At 43.5% G+C, this 23,332-nt stretch overlaps 1 pseudogene; it reads left to right on the forward strand.

Moving 5' to 3' along the window:
* The first annotated feature begins 880 nt into the window (after positions 1-880).
* LOC143800923 (piwi-like protein 1 pseudogene) lies at positions 881-3,103 on the forward strand (annotated as a pseudogene).
* The last annotated feature ends 20,229 nt before the right edge of the window (positions 3,104-23,332 follow it).

Raw genomic sequence — 23,332 nt, forward strand, 5'->3', positions numbered from 1 at the left:
TGACAAACATTTCCCCATGGGGGTTAAATTTTAAAAAAAATCTTTTATGGCCATCATAGACACCCTTGGCAAAAATTGGACTGGCTGTAGCATCACAAAACCAGTTAACCCTGGTGATCTATTGTTGGAGAATGAGGAGACATAAGATAAATCATACTGAAATAAAAGAATTAAATAAAAAATGTGACTCCACCTATGAAAGAAAATAACAAAAGGGACGGGTGAACACAGGTTCATAAATATGAAGCCAGAATGTGTCCAACGAGATATGTTTGTCCCTAGCAACAGCTCAGAGACAGGGCTATGAATAAAAATATAATATAAAAGTCTTTGAATAATTTTCTATTGTAGAGATATACACTACCTCGTTAGAGGACTGTCCAGAGCTGTGAAAAATGGGAAATATAATAATAAATGGGAAGAAGATACATACATCTCCTTTTTACAAAATTTTCCCCTGGTCGAGTAGCATTTCTTTTGGTTTCAAATTGGTAACGGCCATCATATAGACACTTTTGCCAAAAATTGCACTGGTGTATCAGCACAGAACACGTTAAACCTGGTGATCTAGTGGTAGAGAATGAGGAAACATTGATGAAGGCCTTATTAAAAACTAGGCCCAATGTAAAGGAGCGTGTCTCCTAGACTTATAATACCCAAACACGAAGTGCATTGGCTGACAAACAATTTCCCATGGGGGTTACAGTTTTAAAAAATTATGGGTATCAGACACCCTTGCCCAAAAATTGAATGGCTGTAGCAGCATACAACATGTTCAGCATGGTGATCTAGTGGTGGAGAATGAGGAAACATTGATGAAGGCCTCATTAAAAACTAGGCAAAATACACACTAGTGCATGGTTTGTGGACAAACTGAAAGATGAGCGGACGAGCAAGATCCCAGGCCCGCGGCTGAGCTCGTGTGCAGGAGCAGGCCCCACAAAGACCACCTGGACAGGTACAGCAGCCCCAAGGATTCCTGGACAGATCTCAGCAGCCAGCGCCTGAGCCTTTGCCTGTCGGAAGAGGACGCCAGAGAGGTCCACCGGCAGCAGCAGCAGAGAGACCATCGCCCGAGGTTCTGCAGGTGTCAGCTGGACTTGCAGAAGTGCCTATCGGGGAATGGGGTGGCAGTAGGCATAACTTCCATGATGCCGGGGTGAACACCCGGCAGACTATCGAACATGTCCAAAAATCGAAAGCTGGCACCTCTGGAACCAAGATTGCTCTTGTGACCAACCACATCAAGCTGGTGTCCCAACCACAGTGGGCCCTGTACCAGTATCACGTTGACTTCAACCCCGCCATGTAGTCCAAGCGTTTGCGGTATGGCTTCCTGTACCAGCATGAATAAACCATCGGGAAGGCGTGGGCAATTGATGGAACTGTGTTGTTTTTACCAAAAATCTGAATAAGGTCCCCGAGGTGTTCAGCCAAGCTTAAAATGGAGAGAACATGCGGATAACAATCACCCTGGCCAACGAGCTCCCACCGACCTCGCCCACCTACTTCCTTTTCTATAACATCATTGTCTGAAGACTCCTGAAGATAATGGATATGAAGCAGATAGGACGCAACTATTACAACCCGAGCGACGACACCAAAGTTAGAACCCTCCGACTCGCCATCTGCCTGGGGTTTTCCACCTCCATCCTCCAGTACGAGTCCAGCATCATGTTGAGCATTGATCTCAGCCATAAAGTCCTCAGGAATAAGACGTGCACGACATCATGAGCAGCCTCTATTCCTTGTGTGGCCCTCAGATTTTCCAGGAAGCCTACTGCAAGGAGCTGATCGGACAGATCGTCCTCACCAAGTGCAACACTAAAACCTACCATATAGACGAGATCGCCTGGAACATGACTACAGCGTCCGCCTTCAAGAAGGCAGAAGGAAGCGAGATCAGCTTTGTGGACTACTATAAGAACCAATACAATGAACAAGTGAAAGACATGAGCCAGCCGCTAATTGTGAACATCCCCCCGGAGGCACAAGCCAGGAGCCACAGACGGAGCCATCGTACTGGTGCCAGAGCTATGCAACCTAACATGTCTGACTGACAGAATGAGAAATGACTTCAACGTCATGGAAGACCTGGCCATTCACACCCGCTTACCACCAGAACAGAGGGAATGGCAAGTTGGGAAGTTCATGAACTGCGCACACAAGGATGAGAGCATTCAGAAAGAGCTCCGTGACTGGGGGCTGAATTTCGATACCGAACTCCTACAGTTCGAAGGGAGAATCGCACCTCCTGAAAAAATCCTGCAAAAAGACAAATCTGCTGAATATAATCCAAAGTTTGCTGTTTGGTTGTGAGAGCTGAGGGGTCCCGTCCTGATCAGCCCCCGAGATATGAATAATTGGCTGCTCTTTTACACCCAGAGAAATTAGGATACGGCGAATGCTCTTCTGCACAACATGTTCAAGATCACACAGCAAATGCGCATCAAGATGAACAGGGCGGTGTTGGTTGAAGTCGAGGACAGGACATGATGGGAAGATATTTACAGGCTTCCCAGCAGAACATTACAGACCACACTGAGATGGTCGTCTGTATCCTGTCCAGCATTAATAAGATGAAGCACGATGCCATCAAGAAGCACCTGTGCGTGGACTTCCCCATCCCCAGTTAATGAGTCATTGCCAGGACCTTGAGCAAACCCCAGACTGTCCTCTCTGTCTGCACCAAAATCGCCTTACAGATGAACTGCAAGTTAGGAGGAGAGCTATGGACCGTGGAAATGACTTGAAAAAAATGATAATCATTGGGATTGATTGCTGCCATGACACCCTGCAGGGGAGGAGATCTATTGCTGGCTTTGTCACAAGCACGAATAAGCAAATGACTCGCTGGTTTTCCCGTTGCGTCATCCAGGATTAGAGACAATAGATTGTTGACGGTCTGAAAGTTTGTATGCAAGCTGCGCTGCACACGTGGAGCAAAACTGACGTAGGCCTGCCGCACCACATCATAATCTACAGAGACAGAGTAGGCAACGGGCAGCTCAAAACCTTAGTGAACTATGAGATCCCACAGTTCATGGACTGCATCAAGCCTGCTACACAGGATTACAGCCCAATACTAACCAAGGTTGACTGAGTCCTGGCTTCCACTATGTTAACCCAGTGTGCCGTCAGTGAGATGTACCATCCCTACCCACAAGCACTTGTCCACGTGTCCATGGTTAGGCAAACTTTCCCAGTAATAGCATTGTTGAGGGCACAGGCAATGTTGTGGGACACATGCTGGTGTAATGCCGGTACAGCACACCAGCAGAAATAGTGGTGACTGGGTACCGAGTACCTTGGGACGGATGCCGCCATCAGGTTGCAGAAAGCTTCTGTCTTAACGAGCCTAAAAGGCAACATTTTGAGTGCAAGCAGAATAAAAATGTTAGAATTTACTACTGTGGCCTGTGGGGTGTTGGCTGGGTATTTCCACTTGCGTTCCAATGACTGGGGTATATAGACAACTGAAGGCTGTGTTGGGACAAGGACGTGGACGGGCTTGATGATGGTGCTGCTTGACTGTGGGCAACAACAGGCGGAGGGCTAGAGGCATCTTCACATGCACGGTGGACTGGGGATTGGCTTCTACGCAAAACAGTGGAAGAAGCAGTGGTGTCACCTGCATACAGTGTTCCTGAAGCCTGGGGTTCTGCCCACAAAGTCGAGTGCTTTGCTGCCATGTGCCTGATCATGATGGGGCTGGTCAGGCTGGTAGTTTTGCTACCCCAGCCGATGCGGGCATGGCAGGTGCTGCAACTGGCCTGTTTGTGGTTATCGGCAGAGTCTTTAAAAATAACAAGACTTGGGAAGATCTAACAGTTCAAATGGCAACTTCGCTGATGTTGGTGTTATGGGGAACGGATGCACACCTTCTGTCTGTGGCCACTACACTGCTTCTTCCTACCTGTTGGGGTGATATGCCTCCTTCCCCATGTGTGCTGCTGTCCTCACTCTGCATGTCCCCCTGCCAGGTTGGGTCAGTCACTATGTCATCCACCACCTCGTCTTCCACATCTGCACCCTGCTCCTCCTCCTGACTCTCTGGCAATTGTGTCTCATCATCATCCACCTCTTGTGACACTTTCCCTCCATCGTCTTTGTGTGACCGTGGCTGTTCAAAGCTTTGGGCATCGCTACATGCTATCTCATCTGGCCCCACTTCAAGCTGACCAGCCGAGAGTCTGGAATCTTGAAAGGGAAAACTGAACAGCTCTTCGGAGTGTCCAAGTGTGGGGATCAGTTGTTTCAGGACACTCGGCATGGTGGGAGGAAGGAGGATCAGGGTGAGGAATATCCGGTCCACTCCTACGGCTACTCTGACTTGACTGTGTGGTACTAAATATAAGAAAACTGACTGAACAACAATATAATATGACTGTGTGGTAGACATGGTGGTGGTGGTGCTGGCTAAGTGACTGGAAGCATTATCCCCTATCCAACCAACAACCGTTTCACACTGCTCTGGCTTCAATAGTGGTGTGCTGCGGTCCCCTAGAAACTGGGACAGGAAGGCCGAGCGAGAAGATGTGGGTCTTTGTTGTGGCCCACTTTCAGCTAAGCCACGGCCTCATCCTCTGCATGCATCATCAGCATCACGTCCACTTCCCTATCCCTTGCCTCTTGCCCTGCCCATTATAAATGGAGTACTGAACTATTTCAAAAGCTCAAGACAAATGTATTTATTTGGAGAAAAATTATATGTGATCAGTATGCCTGCAAAGCTATGATTTTTCCACCACAGATACACCAGGCCTCAGCCTTGACATAACAGACTGTATACATTTTTTTTGGCTTTTGCTGATTTTTTGAAAAAAAAACAAAAAAAATGAGTTGAACAAGGTTAGCACACAGAACTATGAAACTTATGCCTACGAAGCTACAATTTTTCCACCACCTTTACACTAGCTGTCAGCCTGAGATAACAGATAATGTGGCCTTGATTTTTTGGGGCACAACTAAATTGTGCCAACAAGTTGGCTATGACACAAAAAAAAATTTGCGCACTCACATATGATGCCTGGGACAAAAAAAATTATTAGATTTGCACGCTCTTCGATTAGAATGACCTGGCTGTAGTCTGCAGCATGACCAAGCAAATAAATGTAGAAATAAGGGGGCTGTGGTTTGCTTTAGAAGAAAAGGAGCAAGTATAAGGTGAAGAAGAAAAAAAATTGCCACAGATAACTGCAGCTAGATATATATTAAATAAGCAGCAGACAGGAATGGACCTTTTACATGTATACAGTGAGAGCTATGTACTCACATACAGTGCCCACAGGCCTTGCACTGATCTGGATATGGGCACATAGACTCCCCTGCCTACCTAGAGCTCCAATCTCTGCACCCCCGAATTAGCCCTAAAAAGGACTTGGTTTCTCAGGAGTTGTGGACTGAACAGTTGCAGACCTACACTAACTATTGAAAGGACGATTCTGACCATATCTCAGCAGCAGCTCTCCCTACACTCGCTAAGTCCGGAGCAGAATGTGGCGAGCAGGGCGGCGCCAGGTCTCTTATAGACCTGATGACACTGTGCGGCCAGCCAATCACTGTAATACCACAACAAAGATGGCTGCGGCATTACACTGCATGGCTCACAATCCCTGCATTGTCATTGGCACTCTAATGAGCGCCAGATTTGCAGGGAGGAGACCCGAGCTCCCGCTGAATAATCCCGGAAATACTCGGTGCTCACTTATCAATTATGTAAACGCCATGTTGGATAAGGGAAACCGAGATATAGAAGTGGCAAAATAGGGAATAAGTGAAGACAATGTGTATAATGACTCCAGACTTATAACATGGCCAGAGCCGGGGGGTCCTGGAGAAACACCCCACTAATGTGGAAGATAATCCACAGTCATCTCGATCTCCAGAAGTGAAGGAACCCAGAGACAGCAGCTAGTAGAAATCAGAACTGGATCCAACAGCCGCCAGGAAATCTGGTGAAGTGTAAGAGCCGGAGTCTCCATACACAACTCCAGTGTGAAAAAGGTGTTACAGGAACAATTTAATCCCCTAAGGTCATAGTACAGAATGAGAGGAAGGATTTTATATTTTTTTTTATTAATAAAATTTTTCAAAGTAAAAGAAAAGTGGGCATGAACTGGAGCCCGACTGTTGTTAAGATGAGTTGCTGTGTTAAACGTGAATGTCACAAAAGATGTGAAACAAGAAAAATAAAATCAGTGTTAATATTAGGAATATTCTAATCCACCTTATAATAACACCCGTACATGATGGAGGTCTTAACAAGAGGGAGAACGGGCAAACATCACCCCGACATAATGGGGTTTAATGGAAAATCAGATTCACTCCATTCCGTTTTAAGGTATTTCTCGTTTCAGATCTTTTGTGACGTTCACATTCATTGCTGTGACTCCTTATTGCCGGTCCGGCCCAGATTATGGCCACTTGTTGTTTTTTATATTTATATAATTCTGTAATAAAAGTTTGTTTTCAATCATTCCTTTTTCTTTGCTACAACCTTTAGGTATGAAATTGCTCCTGTAGCATCTTGTTACATAGTTACATAGGTTGAAAAAAGACCGAGGTCCATCAAGGTCAATGGTTCTCCACCAATAGTTCATATTGGAGTTATCTGTTGTGTGTGGCCATTTATATTGGAGAAATGAGGGGTGTTCCTGCTCACCATTACTATTCCTGTGCATTTGGTGCTCGAATGACGGCTCGGGTCATGGCGCATGAATGTAGACAAGCTGATCCGGCTCTAACGTACAAGCCATCGTCTTCACTCACATGGATGTAACACAGAGGACATATAATTAGGATAGAGCAACCATCGCGCTGACATCGGTGTCTATGCGTTTTGAGTGTCGCATTCCCTTAGTCATGATAACTTCTCATTACCATAGTTGAATTATTGCATTTTTAACTAGAGGGTAAACCTTATACACCAGTAATTCCATCTACATAGAGCAGGTAACACCATCCGACATGCGACCAGTCATCGCCCTAAACAGACAATTATAGCAATACAGAAGGGAGAAGTAACATGGGCAAAAAGAAATTGTAGCATAAAATGAAGCTAAAAACACACGGCAGACTGAAAAGCAGGGGATACAAAAGAGCCGCAAACATAGTAAAAAACAAACCACAAGTTAACAATCAGCCTTTACTTTGTAAAAGGAATAACGCTCCAGTAATAATGGTGCTCCAGTATAGCAACCAATTTCACCAAAATAAAAACATTTATTATAAAAAATATTTCTATTTTGCAGAAGGAGGAAATAGGCAATATTATCAAAACCGACTGGAGAAGTTGCAAGACGAGCCCCCTCCTTAGGCCATATTTTATCTCAAAGACTTATTAACACCTGAAAAAGACAAAACAAACTGGTTGCTATTAAGAGGTAAAGAAAAGCATTTCATGAAGTATCTCATACTATCCTTAGTCAAAAAATGACAAAGTATGGGGTTGACACGGCTGCGGTTAGGTGGATTCATAACCGGCTTAGTGATCGTACTCAAAGAGTGGTAATAAATGGTTGTACATCCAATTTGAAAAGTGTTTCAACTGGGGACCACAAGGCTCTGTCATGGCCCCAGTGTTGTTCAATATTTTTTATAAATGATCTAGATAAGGGAACTGAAGATAAACTAATCAAAGTTGCAGATGATGCAAAGCTGGAGGGATAACTAACACTAGAGAAGACAGAGAAAAGATTCCTAAGGATTCATAAAAGACTGAACAATGGGCAGCGACTAATAGAATGGTATTTAACAGAGAGGAATGTGAGATTCTACATCTGGGGAAGAAAATTATATCTACAGAATGGGAGGAATAGAACTAAGCAACAGCACGTGTGAAAAAGACTTGGTTATACTAATAGATCACAGACCGCACAGGAGTCAACAGTGTGATGCAGCAGCAAAAAAGGCAAACACAGTTCTAGGTTGTATTAAGAGAAGAGAAGATTTAGAGTCTAGGTCATGTGAAGTAATTATCCCCCGCTACTCCTCCTTGGTCAGGCCTCATCTAGAATACTGGGTCCAGTTCTGGGCACCACATTTTAAAAAAATATGTTGAAAAGCTAGAGCAAGATAAGAGATGAGCTACCAGGACTGCAAAGTATGTTCTACGAGGAACGGTTAAAGCAGAGGTCCCCAACCGCCGGTCCGCGGACCAGGACCGGGCCGTTGGGGTTTTTCAGCCGGTCCGCGGCGCCCCTGTTCAGCGGTCACGTGGGACCGCTCATTAGAGAAATGAATAGGCGGCTCCACCTCCCATAGGGGCGGAGCCGCATAATTCATTTCTCTAATCAGCGGTGCCGGTGACCGCTGATAGAGGAAGAGCTGCGGCACCGAAGACCAGCTGTCCGGGAGAAGGAGCGGGACGCCGGGAGCAGGTAAGTATCGCATATTCACCTGTCCTCGTTCCACACGCCGGGTGCTGTCTCCATCTTCCCGGCGTCTCTCCGCACTGACTGTTCAGGCAGAGGGCGCGATGACGTATATAGTGTGCGCGCCGCCCTCTGCCTGATCAGTCAGTGCGGAGAGACGCCGGGAAGATGGCGCCGAGGAGCTGCAAGCAAGACAGGTGAGTATGTGTTTTATTATTTTTATTGCAGCAGCAGCAGCAGCACAGCTATGGGGCAATAATGGACGGTGCAGAGCACTATATGGCACAGCTATGGGGCAATAATGGTGCAGAGCACTATATGGCACAGCTATGGGGCAATGGTGCAGAGCACTGTATGGCACAGCTATGGGGCAACGGTGCAGAGCACTATATGGCACAGCTATGGGGCAATAATGGACGGTGCAGAGCACTATATGGCACAGCTATGGGGCAATAATGGTGCAGAGCACTATATGGCACAGCTATGGGGCAATGGTGCAGAGCACTGTATGGCACAGCTATGGGGCAACGGTGCAGAGCACTATATGGCACAGCTATGGGGCAATAATGGTGCAGAGCACTGTATGGCACAGCTATGGGGCAATAATGGTGCAGAGCACTATATGGCACAGCTATGGGGCAATAATGGTGCAGAGCACTATATGGCACAGCTATGGGGCAATAATGAACGGTGCAGAGCACTATATGGCACAGCTATGGGGCAATGGTGCAGAGCACTATATGGCACAGCTATGGGGCAATAATGGTGCAGAGCACTATATGGCACAGCTATGGGGCAATAATGGACGGTGCAGAGCACTATATGGCACAGCTATGGGGCAATAATGGTGCAGAGCACTATATGGCACAGCTATGGGGCAATAATGGTGCAAAGCACCAGGGAAACAAGCATGGTGCTCCCACTCATTCTGAACCTATGGTAAGTTGAATCACATTCTCATTATAAATGTCATAATTATATGATAAGTATGCACTAAGCTCCATCCCTCCATAACCCCACCCCCATATGACCAAAGCCCCGCCCCTGCCCCACCCCCACCGGGCCATGGAAAACTGGTCTTGCTTAAAGCCGGTCCCTGGTGCAAAAAAGGTTGGGGACCTCTGGGTTAAAGGATCTGGGAATGTTTAGCTGCAAAAAAGGCTAAGAGGAGACTTAATAGATGTCTACAAATATCTGAAGGGCTGTCACAGTGTAGAGGGATCATCATTAATCTCACTTGCACATGAAAACAAATTAGATATTAGAAAAAACTTTTTGACAGTGAGGATAATCAATGAGTGGAACAGGCTGCCACGAGAGGTGGTGAGTTCTCCTTCCATGGAAGTCTTCACACAGAGGCTGGACAGACATCTGTCGGAGATGGTTTAGTGAATCCTGCATTGAGCAGGGAGTTGGGCACGATGATCATGGAGATCCCTTCTAAGGCCGGCCTCACACTAGCAAGTATTACGGACGTTTGAGAGGTGCAGAAACTACGGATTGCATACGGTACAATGATTCTCTATGGCCCAGCTCCTATCAGCCGTATTTTACTGATCCGTATTATACGGTCTTGTACAGCCGTAGAAAATCGCAGCAAGCTGCGTTTGTCACCGTATTGCGCAAAAAAAATCGCCAATGAAAGTCTATGGGGGCGAGAAAAATACGGATTACACACAGACCAGCAGTGTGACCAGCAGAAGTTCCCACGGTCGAGTTCACATGAGGACATCCAGCAGAGGGCGCATCACCGCGACTCAAGGTATCTACAGGACATTCCCCTGCATTCCATTCATTCACAACATTTTACATACAGGAGCACACCTGCATTAGCAGAGCTCTTGGGTGTAAAATGATTTAACCCCTTCAGATGGATTTACATCGTGGGACATGACAGAACGACAGAAAGTATGGGATATTGGTGATTTTTTATTTTTCCTTCTTTACAGAATGAGGGTCTTCAGGTGGATTAAGAGAATAATAAAATATTACAACATCATGTGTCTTTATTTCATTAAAATACTTTATAATAATGTGTGTGTGTTTTATTAACCATTTCATACTATTGGATTAATAATGGATAGGTGTCATAATTGATGCCTCTCCATTATTAACCTGGCTTAATGTCACCTTACAATAGCAAGGTGACATTAACCCTTCATTACCCCATATCCCACCGCTACATGGGAGTGGGAAGAGAGAGGCCAAGTGCCAGAATAGGCATATCTTTACAGATGTGCCTTTTCTGGGGTGGCTGGGGGCAGATGTTTTTAGCCAGGGGGGGTTAATAACCATGGTCCCTCTCTAGGCTATTAATATCTGCCCTCAGTCACTGGCTTTACCACTCTGGCGGAGAAAATTGTGCGGGAGCCCACGCCAATTTTTTCAGCGATTTAACCCTTTATTTTACCAGCTAGAGCGCCCAAATTTTGCACATACACACTACTAACATTAGTAGTGTGGAATATGCAAAAAAAAGGGATATGAGATGGTTTACTGTATGTAAACCATGTCTCATATCCTGTCGGGTTTGTGAAGGAGAAAGAAAATGCCGGCAAAAAAAATAAATCTTTAAATCTTCAGCGTAGCGAGTGTGAGCGAGCTGAGTGTGACCTGAGCTTAAGTGTGGACGGCGGTAAGTGTGACTTGTGACTCAGTGACTTTGGAATCAGGGAGTTTCCAAGGGAGGAATTGCTGTTCCAAGTGTTAATTAATACTTTGTATTTATTTTTATTTAACGTTTCTGTCTGGTGCAATCCCCATTAGGAAATGTGCTCCACAATTGTTGATGCCATCCAGTGCACATCTTGCCACATGTATGCAGTCCTTGATCAGCCGGTCGAGGGTGCATACTGCTGTGCGAGATGTGAGCACGTTGTGCATTTGGAATCCCAGATTCTGGATCTAAATGTGCAGCTGGCAACACTGAGATCCATAGACAATATGGAGAGGAGTCTTCTGCTTACAGAACAGACGCTCAATGGGATAGATGAAGAGGGGGATGGTAGGATGGAGCTGCAGGACAGTGAGGCAGTTAGCTGGGTGACAGTTAGGAAGCGGGGTAGAGGGAACAGTGCCAGGGAGGCTAGTCCTGATCTTTCACACCCCAATAAGTTTGCTAAGTTGGCAGATGAGGGGGGTGCCAGTACAGGGGTAGCACTGCTGCAGCCAGGCATGTCCTCTGAAAGCCGGAGGAGTGACTGCTCCAGTAAGGAGGGAAATAGGAGAGCAGGGCAGGCCAGACAGGTGCTGGTAGTGGGGGACTCAATTATTAGGGGAACAGATAGGGCAATCTGTCACAAAGACAGGGATCGTCGAACGGTGTGCTGCCTACCTGGCGCTCAAGTCCGACACATCGCTGATCGGGTGGACAGATTACTGGGAGGGGCTGGTGAGGACCCAGCGGTCATGGTGCACATTGGCACAAATGACAAAGTTAGAGGTAAGTGGAAGGTCCTTAAAGATGATTTCAGGGAATTAGGCTGCAAGCTGAAAGCAAGGACCTCCAACATGGTATTTTCTGAAATACTGCCTGTACCACGTGCCATGCCAGAGAGGCAACGGGAGATTAGGGAGGTTAATAAGTGGCTCAAGAATTGGTGTCGGAAGGAGGGGTTTGGGTTCCTGCAGAACTGGGCCGACTTCTCAGTTGGCTACAGGCTCTACGCTAGGGATGGGCTGCACCTCAATGGGGAAGGTGCAGGTGTGCTGGGGGAAAAAATGGTTAGAAGGTTGGAGGAGTGTTTAAACTAGGGAATGGGGGGGAAGGTATTCATTTTATAGGTGGGGAAGATAGTGCAGATAGAGACCTGGGCACAAATAAGGAAGTTGGGGGTGGCGGAGTCATGGGGGGTGGGGTTAGAACAGTTAGTAATTTAAGAAAGAATAGAGGTACAGAGAGGAACATCAAGTGCATGTATACTAATGCCAGAAGCCTCGCCAACAAAATGGACGAATTAGAACTAATGTTGTTGGAGCATAATTATGACATGGTGGGGATATCTGAAACATGGCTGGATGAGAGCCATGACTGGGCTGTTAACTTGCAGGGCTATAGCCTTTTCAGAAATGACCGTACAGATAAGCGAGGGGGTGGGGTGTGTCTGTTTGTAAAATCGACCTTAAAACCCATCCTGCGTGATAATATAGGTGAATCTAATGAAAATGTAGAGTCCCTGTGGGTGGAGATAAGAGGAGGGGGAAAAAATAATAAATTACTGATAGGGGTTTGTTATAAATCTCCATCTCCAAAAATAATGGAAGCAATGGAGAATATCCTCGTAAAGCAAATAGATGAAGCTGCGACTCAAGGAGAAGTCATTATTATGGGGGACTTCAACTACCCTGAAATAGATTGGGGAACAGAAACCTGCAGTTCCAGTAAAGGTAATCGGATTTTGACAACTATGAGAGACAATTACCTTTCACAACTGGTTCAGGACCCAACAAGGAGGGGGGCACTGCTAGACCTAATATTAACCAACAGGCCAGACCGCATATCAAATATAAGGGTTGGGGGTCACTTGGGGAATAGTGATCACAAAATAATAAGTTTTCATGTCTCCTTTAATAAGATGTGTAGTAGAGGGGTGACAAGGACACTAAACTTCAGGAGGGCAAATTTCCAATGGATGAGAGAGAATGTTGGTGCAATTAACTGGGACGATATCCTGAGACATAAAAATACACAAAGAAAATGGGAGACGTTTATTAGCATCCTGGATAGGACCTGTGCACAGTATATACCGTATGGGAATAAACATACTAGAAATAGGAGGAAACCAATATGGCTAAATAAAGCTGTAACGGGCGCAATAAGGGACAAAAAAAAAGCATTTAGAGAATTAAAGGAAGTAGGTAGTGATGAGGCATTAAATAAATACAGAAAATTAAATAAATTATGTAAAAAGCAAATCAAGGCAGCAAAGATTGAGACAGAGAGACTCATTGCCACAGAGAGTAAAAATAATCCCAAAATATTCTTTAACTACATAAATAGTAAGAAACTAAAAAATGATAGTGTTGGCCCCCTTAAAAATAGTCTGGGTGAAATGGTGGATGAGGATGAGGAAAAAGCCAATATGCTAAATGACTTTTTTTCATCAGTATTTACAAAAGAAAATCCCATGGCGGACAATATGACTAGTGATAATAATTTCCAATTTAATGTTACCTGCTTAACCCAGCAGGAAATACGACGGCGTCTAAAAATCACAAAAATTGACAAATCTCCGGGCCCGGATGGGATACACCCCCGAGTACTGCAGGAATTAAGTACAGTCATTGACAGACCATTATTTTTAATCTTTAAAGAGTCCATAATAACAGGGTCTGTACCACAGGACTGGCGTATAGCAAATGTGGTGCCAATATTCAAAAAGGGGACAAAAACTGAACTCTGTAATTATTGGCCAGTAAGCTTAACCTCTACTGTGGGTAAAATCCTGGAGGGCATTCTAAGGGATGCTATACTGGAGTATCTGAAGAGGAATAACCTCATGACCCAGTATCAGCACGGGTTTACTAGGGACCGATCATGTCAGACTAATTTGATCAGCTTCTATGAAGAGGTAAGTTCCGGTCTGGACCAAGGGAACCCAGTAGATGTAGTGTATATGGACTTTTCAAAAGCTTTTGATACGGTGCCACACAAAAGATTGATACATAAAATGAGAATAATGGGGATAGGGGAAAATATGTGCAAGTGGGTTGTGAGTTGGCTCAGGGATAGGAAACAAAGGGTGGTTATTAATGGAGCACACTCGGACTGGGTCGCGGTTAGCAGTGGGGTACCACAGGGGTCAGTATTGGGCCCTCTTCTTTTTAACATATTTATTAATGACCTTGTAGGGGGCATTCAGAGTAGAATTTCAATATTTGCAGATGACACTAAACTCTGCAGGGTAATCAATACAGAGGAGGACAATTTTATATTACAGGATGATTTATGTAAACTAGAAGCTTGGGCTGATAAATGGCAAATGAGCTTTAATGGGGATAAATGTAAGGTCATGCACTTGGGTAGAAGTAATAAGATGTATAACTATGTGCTTAATTCTAAAACTCTGGGCAAAACCGTCAATGAAAAAGACCTGGGTGTATGGGTGGATGACAAACTCATATTCAGTGGCCAGTGTCAGGCAGCTGCTACAAAGGCAAATAAAATAATGGGATGTATTAAAAGAGGCATAGATGCTTATGAGGAGAACATAATTTTACCTCTATACAAGTCACTAGTGCGACCACACTTAGAATACTGTGCACAGTTCTGGTCTCCGGTGTATAAGAAAGACATAGCTGAACTGGAGCGGGTGCAGAGAAGAGCGACCAAGGTTATTAGAGGACTGGGGGGTCTGCAATACCAAGATAGGTTATTACACTTGGGGCTATTTAGTTTGGAAAAACGAAGACTAAGGGGTGATCTTATTTTAATGTATAAATATATGTGGGGACAGTACAAAGACCTTTCTGATGATCTTTTTAATCATAGACCGGTGACAGGGACAAGGGGGCATCCTCTACGTCTGGAGGAAAGAAGGTTTAAGCATAATAACAGGCGCGGATTCTTTACTGTAAGAGCAGTGAGACTATGGAACTCTCTGCCGTATGATGTTGTAATGAGTGACTCATTGCTTCAATTTAAGAGGGGACTGGATGCCTTTCTGGAAAAGTATAATGTTACAGGGTATATATATTAGATTCCTTGATAGGGCGTTGATCCAGGGAACTAGTCTGATTGCCGTATGTGGGGTCGGGAAGGAATTTTTTTCCCCATGATGGAGCTTACTCTTACCACATGGGGTTTTTTTGCCTTCCCCTGGATCAACATGTTAGGGCATGTTAGGTTAGGCTATGGGTTGAACTAGATGGACTTAAAGTCTTCCTTCAACCTTAATAACTATGTAACTATGTAATTGAATTACCGGCTTTTGTGCTATCTCGCGCTGAATTAAATATAAATACAGTATATATATATATATATATATATATATATATATGTGTGTGTGTCTCAATGATTATATATATATATATATATATATATATATATATATATATATATATATATACACACACACACTGTATATATGTTTTAACGAACATTTAAGTACATAAATCCATTAGATGTCGGTTTTGCAAGCCTGCTACAAAATCTCGCAGTACGGATGCCATACGGAGGATGCCATGCGCAAAATACGCTGACACACCCTGCCTACGGATGACATACGGATCACTATTTTGGGAACATTTCTGTGTATTACGGCCGTAAAAAACAGACCGTATTTACATACGCTGAGTGTGACGCCGGCCTAACACTAACATTCTAGGATTCTATGAGATGTATTTCAAATGTAGACTTCAGTTATGTGCACACATTATATCAGCTCAGCACACAAAATGCAAATCATTTACTGGTTCAGAAGAAAACAATTAATATGTATAGAACATAAGAAGGTTTGCAGTTTAGAAATTACTTAAAGGGGTTGTCCGGTCCAAAGTGATAAGTCTGCAGTCAGTGTGTGTGACTGTAGACTTAAGAATCTTCCCAGTTTCTGACTGGCCTGGAGGGTATGTGTGCATTATATGTATTCCCGGCCAGTGGGCTCGGCCTCGCTCCACACACTTGCATGGTGCGAGCCTGCGCGTTCTAGTCGGCCACACCCATTGGCCGGTCGTGTCACCAGGCAAACTTGCTCTATATAAGGCTGGTTTCACACTTCGTGATATTTCCGGTACCGGAGATATCCGAGTCTGTGTGTCCGTTTGTCACATCCAGGTGGCTTCCGTGTGCTGTCCGTGTATTGAAGCAATTTGTTTCAATTTTAACACTATGACTTTAAAAATGCACACGGATGGCACCTGGATGGCACACCGACGCCATCCGTGTGCAGTGCGTGTTTACACTGACCCATTGACTTGTATGGGTCTGTGTGATCCGTGCTATCGCTCAAAAACAAGGTCCGGGAAAACACGCTGACATGTGCATAGAAAATATAGAAAAACCGACCGAACAGCCATCTAGTCTGAACTGGTGCATAACCAAAAAGTCTTACATAGCAAATAGATAATGGCTGCACTCAAGTTTATTGTGCTAAAGCAAGGAAATGTGCAATACATGAAATGTGAACAGCATAATGGCTTGTGAAATTTATGAAAAAACACATGAGATTTTTAGCACAAAATTTGGCCAAATGTTGTGAGCCCATTCACCAAACGTCAAGGTAATCTCAGATCGAATGGGTAACTAACCTGTCTGCCTAGTGTGAACACTTACCTATGGCTAATAAAATGGTAAAGCCTGTATTTATAGAGGAGGTTAGAACCAACTGTGTTTGGATGTAGTTAAAATCACAACAAATTTGGCCAAATGTTGATTTTGTGATTTTAACTACATCCAAACACAGTTGGTTCTAACCTCCTCTATAAATACAGGCTTTACCATTTTATTAGCCATAGGTAAGTGTTCACACTAGGCAGACAGGTTAGTTACCCATTCGATCTGAGATTACCTTGACGTTTGGTGAATGGGCTCACAACATTTGGCCAAATTTTGTGCTAAAAATCTCATGTGTTTTTTCATAAATTTCACAAGCCATTATGCTGTTCACATTTCATGTATTGCACATTTCCTTGCTTTAGCACAATAAACTTGAGTGCAGCCATTATCTATTTGCTATGTAAGACTTTTTGGTTATGCACCAGTTCAGACTAGATGGCTGTTCGGTCGGTTTTTCTATATTTACTATGTATTGCTTTTTCTGACTTGAACGCCCCGCCCTTCACCATGCTGTGATTTTAACTACATCCAAACACAGTTGGTTCTAACCTCCTCTATAAATACAGGCTTTACCATTTTATTAGCCATAGGTAAGTGTTCACACTAGGCAGACAGGTTAGTTACCCATTCGATCTGAGATTACCTTGACGTTTGGTGAATGGGCTCACAACATTTGGCCAAATTTTGTGCTAAAAATCTCATGTTTTTTCATAAATTTCACAAGCCATTATGCTGTTCACATTTCATGTATTGCACATTTCCTTGCTTTAGCACAATAAACTTGAGTGCAGCCATTATCTATTTGCTATGTAAGACTTTTTGGTTATGCACCAGTTCAGACTAGATGGCTGTTCGGTCGGTTTTTCTATATTTACTATGTATTGCTTTTTCTGACTTGAACGCCCCGCCCTTCACCATGCTGTGATTTTAACTACATCCAAACACAGTTGGTTCTAACCTCCTCTATAAATACAGGCTTTACCATTTTATTAGCCATAGGTAAGTGTTCACACTAGGCAGACAGGTTAGTTACCCATTCGATCTGAGATTACCTTGACGTTTGGTGAATGGGCTCACAACATTTGGCCAAATTTTGTGCTAAAAATCTCATGTGTTTTTTCATAAATTTCACAAGCCATTATGCTGTTCACATTTCATGTATTGCACATTTCCTTGCTTTAGCACAATAGACATGTGCATAGACCCATTTATTAGAATGGGTCTACATGTGTCATTGTCTCCGGTACGTGAGAAAACTGACACTACACGTACTGGAGCCACTGACATGTGAAACCGGCCTAAGTGTATGGAGCAAGGCGGTGACCACTGGACGGGCTCTGGCTGGGGGTCTGTATAATTCAGAATCCAGCAAATCGCCACAGCGCACAGTGCGCACGCTGGGGGAATTCATAAGTCTGCAGTCACACAAAGTGCAGACTTATTGATATGGACCAGACAACCCCTTTAATTTGATAGTGTGCACATCCGGCAACCTAAAATACGTGGGAAGTACCAGATGGCAGTGAAAACTAGGATCAGAGAATATTTATATGATATAAGGAACATAAATAACAAACATTCACTTCAATGAAGACAGTCAAAAATGCAGGTATGAAAATTAGTGATGAGCGACTGTACTTGTTGCTCGGGTGGTCTCTGAGTATTTATGACTGCTCGGAGATTTAGTTTTTGTTGACACAGCTGCATGATTTATAGCTACTAGCCAGCCTGAGTGCGTGTGGGGGTTGCCTGCTAGGGAATCCCCACATGTAATCAAGCTGTCTAGTAGCCACAAATCATGCTGCTATGGCAAGGAAAACTAAATCTCTGAGCAGTTACAAATAGTCGGAGACCACCCGAGCGTGCGCCGGAAAACCTGAGCAACGAGTACACTCGATCATCACTAAAAAAAATGATTGCGGATTTGCTGCGTTTTTAGGCAGCAGTGAATGCTATAGAAATAGATAATGACTAGTAATGAGCGAGTGTACTCATTGTTCAGATTTTCCCGAGCATGCTAGGGTGATCTCCGAGTATTTGTTAGTGTTCGGAGATTTAGTTTTCATTGCCGCAGCTGAATGATTTACAGCTACTAGCCAGCATGATTACATGTGGGGATTCCCTAGGAACCAGGCAACCCCCACATTTACTCAGGCTGGCTAGTAGCTGTAAATCATCCAAGGCGTAATGGGGTGCATATGGCTATGCAGCAGGGCTGGCATGGCTGTCACTGTGTAAAACAAAGGAGTATGGAGCACAAAATGCATATTGTGAAGTGGATTTTCCTGGGGCCATCCAGTATGTGGGTTACAAGGCGTAATGTGGTGCATATGAGTTGGTAGCAGGGCAGGCCTTGAATTCAATGCAACACTTTTTCAGGAGTCCTCCATGAACATCTTATGACAGGGGTATTGTGGTGCGTCGTAATTCTTGGCAGCCCATCCACTCACAGCATAGGCTACAACAGCTTAGGAGACCCACTGTTTAATAATGGCCCTTTAAGAAGATTAATGCCACCTGATGCACCAGTAAAAATAGGCGCTGTGACTTTAAGAGACCCTCCTTCATAAATGAAACTAGATGGGTCTGCTTATGTGTCACACACCACATGGCCAGCTAGGGGGGTTACATGTTACAATGACATTTTCCAGTGAACGAATTTGTAGTGGTTGAAAGCAATGTTAAAGTTGAAAAACGCTTCAAAAATGCTGCGTCTGAACTAAGCCCAAGTGGGGGAGGAAATTTTCGGTCGGGGGTTAAATATTTGGCCTTACAGGCAAGTCATTAACCTGCAAAGGATGCACCTTGACATATTTCCCAGCAAAACCCCATTTTGGTTTCATTTTAATGTGTTTTTTGTGGCACCAAGAAAAATGGCAAGAATCTCGGAAAAAATGTTTACAGCTGTGAACTAGGAGTCAGGAATGCTTCCAGAGACGATCCGCATGATGTCCCTGTGTCATTTGAGCAGTGTTTCCATCATTTTCAGACATTTTTAGACCTTAAAAGGACCTCCGGGGGGATCACGGTCTCCCATAGACTTACACTGGGCTCGTTGTTCTGGCCGAGTACCCGAGTATTCCAATCTGCTCGACCCGAGCAACAAGCACCCGAGCATTTTAGTGCTCGCTCATCACTAATAATGACCTATTATTCTGTGTCACACCACCATCCATTATTTAAATGTTATTTTTATTCTATGTGTGTATACCTTTCCATTTTAACCCATTAGTGACAGAGACAATTTGGTACTTAATCACCGAGCCAATTTTTACAATCCTGACCACTGTCACTTTATGAGGTTATAACTCTGGAATGCTTTAACAGATGCTGCTGATTCTGAGAATGTTTTTTCATGACATATTGTCTTCATGTTAGTGGTAAACTTTCTTCTATATTACTTGCGTTTATTTATGAAAAAAAGGAAATATGGCTAAAATATTTTAAATTTTGCAATTTTCAAACTTTTAATTTTTATGCCCTTAAATCTGAGAGATATGTGACACAAAATACTTAATAAATACCATTTTCCACATGTCTACTTTACATCAGCACAATTTTGGAAACAATTTTTTTTTTGTTAGTAAGTTATAAGGGTTAAAAGTTGACAGCGATTTCTTACAACAAAATTTATAAAAACATTTCTTTAGGGACCACATCACATTTGAAGTCACTTTGAGGGGTGTACATGACAGAATATACCCAAAAGTGACAACATTCTAAAAACTGCATCCATCAAGGTGCTCAAAACCACAATCAAAACCACATTTATTAACCCCTCAGGTGCTTCACAGGAACTGAAGCAATGTGGAAGGAAAAATTTACATTTAACTTTTTTTTACAAACATTTTACTTCAGAACCATTTTTTTATTTTTACAAGTGTAAAAAGATAACATGAACCACAAAATTTGTTGTGCAATTTCTCCTGAATGCGCTGATACCCCATATGTGGGGGTAAACCACTGTTTGGGCGCACAACAGAGCTTGGAAGAGAAGGAGCGCCGTTTGACTTTTTCAATGCAGAATTGGCTGGAACTGAGTTCGGACGCCATGTCACTTTTGGAGAGCTCCTGATGTGCCTAAACAGTGGAAACCCCCCACAATAACCTCATTTTGGAAACTAGACCACTTAATGAACTTATTTAAATTTGTGGTGAGCACTTTGAACCCCCAAGTGCTTCACAGAAATTTATAACGCAGATCCGTGAAAATATAAAATAATTTTCTTTCCTCAAAAATGATTTTTTAGCCCACAATTTTTTATTTTCACAAGGGTACAAGGGTAAAAGGAGAAATTGGACCCCAAAAGTTGTTGTCCAAGTTGTCCAAGTACGCTGTTACCCCATGTGTGGGAGAAAACTACTGTTTGGGCACACGTCGGGGCTCAGAAGGGAAAGAGTGATGTTTTGGAATACAGACTTTGATGGAATGGTCTGCGGGCATCATGTTGCATTTGCAGAGCATGTACCTAAAAAGTAGAAACCCACACAAGTGACCCCATTTTGGAAACTGGACTCCCCCAAGGAGCTTGTCTAGGTGTGTGGTGAGCACTTCGAACACCCAAGTGCTTCACAGAAGTTTATAACTCAGAGCCGTGAAAATAAAAAATCTTGTTTTTCCACAAAAATGATTTTTTAGCCCCCAATTTTTTATTTTCCCAAGGTTAATAAGAGAAATTGGACCACAAAAGTTGTTGTCCAGTTTGTTCTAAGTATGCTCATGCCCCATATGTGGGGGTTAACCACTGTTTGGGCGCTTGGCAGAGCTCAGAAGGGAGGGAGCACCATTTGACTTTTTGAATGCAAAATTGGCTGGAAACAATGGTGGCGCCATGTCACGTTTGGAGACCCCCTTATGTACCTAAACAGTGGAAAACCCCAATTCTAACTCCAACCCTTACCCCAACACACCCCTAACCATAATCTTAACCCTAACCCTAATCACAGCCCAAACCCCAACACACCCCTATCCCTAATCCCAACCCTAGCCATAACCCTAGCCACAACCTTAACCACAAACCTAACCCCAACACACCCCTAACCCCAACCCTAACCCTAATCCCAACCCCAATCCAAACCCTAACCCTAATCCCAACCCTAACCATAATACCAACTCTAATCCTAATCCCAACCCTAATCCCAACCTTAACTCTAATCCCAACCCTAACCCTAACTTTAGCCCAACTCACTTTAGCCCAACTGTAACCCTAATGGGAAAATGGAAATAAATATATTTTATTTATTTTATTATTTTTCCCTAACTAAGGGGGTGATAAACGGGGGGGGGGGGATCATTTAATATTTTTTTTAATTTTGATCAGTGTGATCAATGAACCAATAGGAAAAATCCCCCTATTGTTGCCGGGTGCCGGCGGGTAGATCTCGGTGAGCGCACTGCTCATGCGCCTGTTATTTTCTTCCTGGAAGACAATGCAGGGGGACGCAGGAGGATGAAAGCAAGCCCAGGCATATCGGGGGACACAGGGAAGTACAGGGGGGATCGAGGACCCTATTTCTCTCTCCTCTGATGTGCAATCACATCGCAGGAGAGAGAATTTAAATGGCAAATCGCACTTTTTTCTTTTTTTTTGCTGTCACTGTTAAGCTAGGTTCACATTGCGTTAGTGCCATCCATTTAATGGATCGGTTAAACAGATGCGCTAACACTATTGACCAAAATCGCTTTTTTTGACAATCGCACAAACGCATGCGCTAACGCATGGTACCATTGCTCTTTTAAGAGCTGAAGATTGTGAAGAGATTACTTGTTTGGGTGGGGATGTAAGTAGGGAGAGATTTAATAGGAGGGTGGGTGAAAGGCAGGCACCTGGGTTTTCTCATCATTGCAAGTACATGCTGCAGATCTCTGCTTTTTTCCTCCATGTTGTATAGTAGTTAGCATTAGGAACAGTCTGTGGGATTAGAGTAAAATAGGGAGGGCTTCATCCACTACCAAAATATAAACAGCAGCTATTCGTAGAGGGAAATAATATTAGGTAGTACCAGCATATGCAAAACCATTTTTTGGGAGCTACATAATATTCCTTTGTAGCAGCTTATACTTTTTTATTACCATAAAATAATATTCCTCAGTGCCAACATATAATAACATCCATCTTAAAATCTAATTGATAAATAAATATTCCTCGTCTATTGCTTAAAATACCTATTATTTGTCTAGCAGTTGTGCGAATGGCGCAAACTGGGTACAGATAATCATATGAGACAATTTAGCAGGGGCAATAATCTTCATTACTCCGCATCTGGAGTGTGTCAGCAAGACGATTGAAAAAAATCATAAATTTTCTATTGTTTTAAAAAGTAGTGTTTTTTTTTTTAGCAGTTGTGTGACTAGAGCAATCCGGGTAGAGATAATCTTATGTGACAATTTAAAAGGGCCAATAATCTTCATTACTCTGCATACGGAGTGTGTCAGCAAGCCGATCTAAAAAAAAAATCATAATTTTTTATTGGTTTAAAAAAAATTGCATTTCTTTATCTAGCAGTTGTGTGACTGGCGCAAAGCCTGCAGAGATAAACAAACATGACTATTTACCTGTAATTTACGTCAGTCTGCTGTTGACATGTATAATCAAGCTGCGATCTCCAAAGAAATAGCCACATATTGCTAGATACAGTGAATTTGTATATAAGACCTTTGCAATGGTACTTGTGACAAATA

This window comes from Ranitomeya variabilis, chromosome 1 (genome assembly GCF_051348905.1).
Source record: "Ranitomeya variabilis isolate aRanVar5 chromosome 1, aRanVar5.hap1, whole genome shotgun sequence".
Classification (NCBI taxonomy): Eukaryota; Metazoa; Chordata; class Amphibia; order Anura; family Dendrobatidae; genus Ranitomeya; species Ranitomeya variabilis.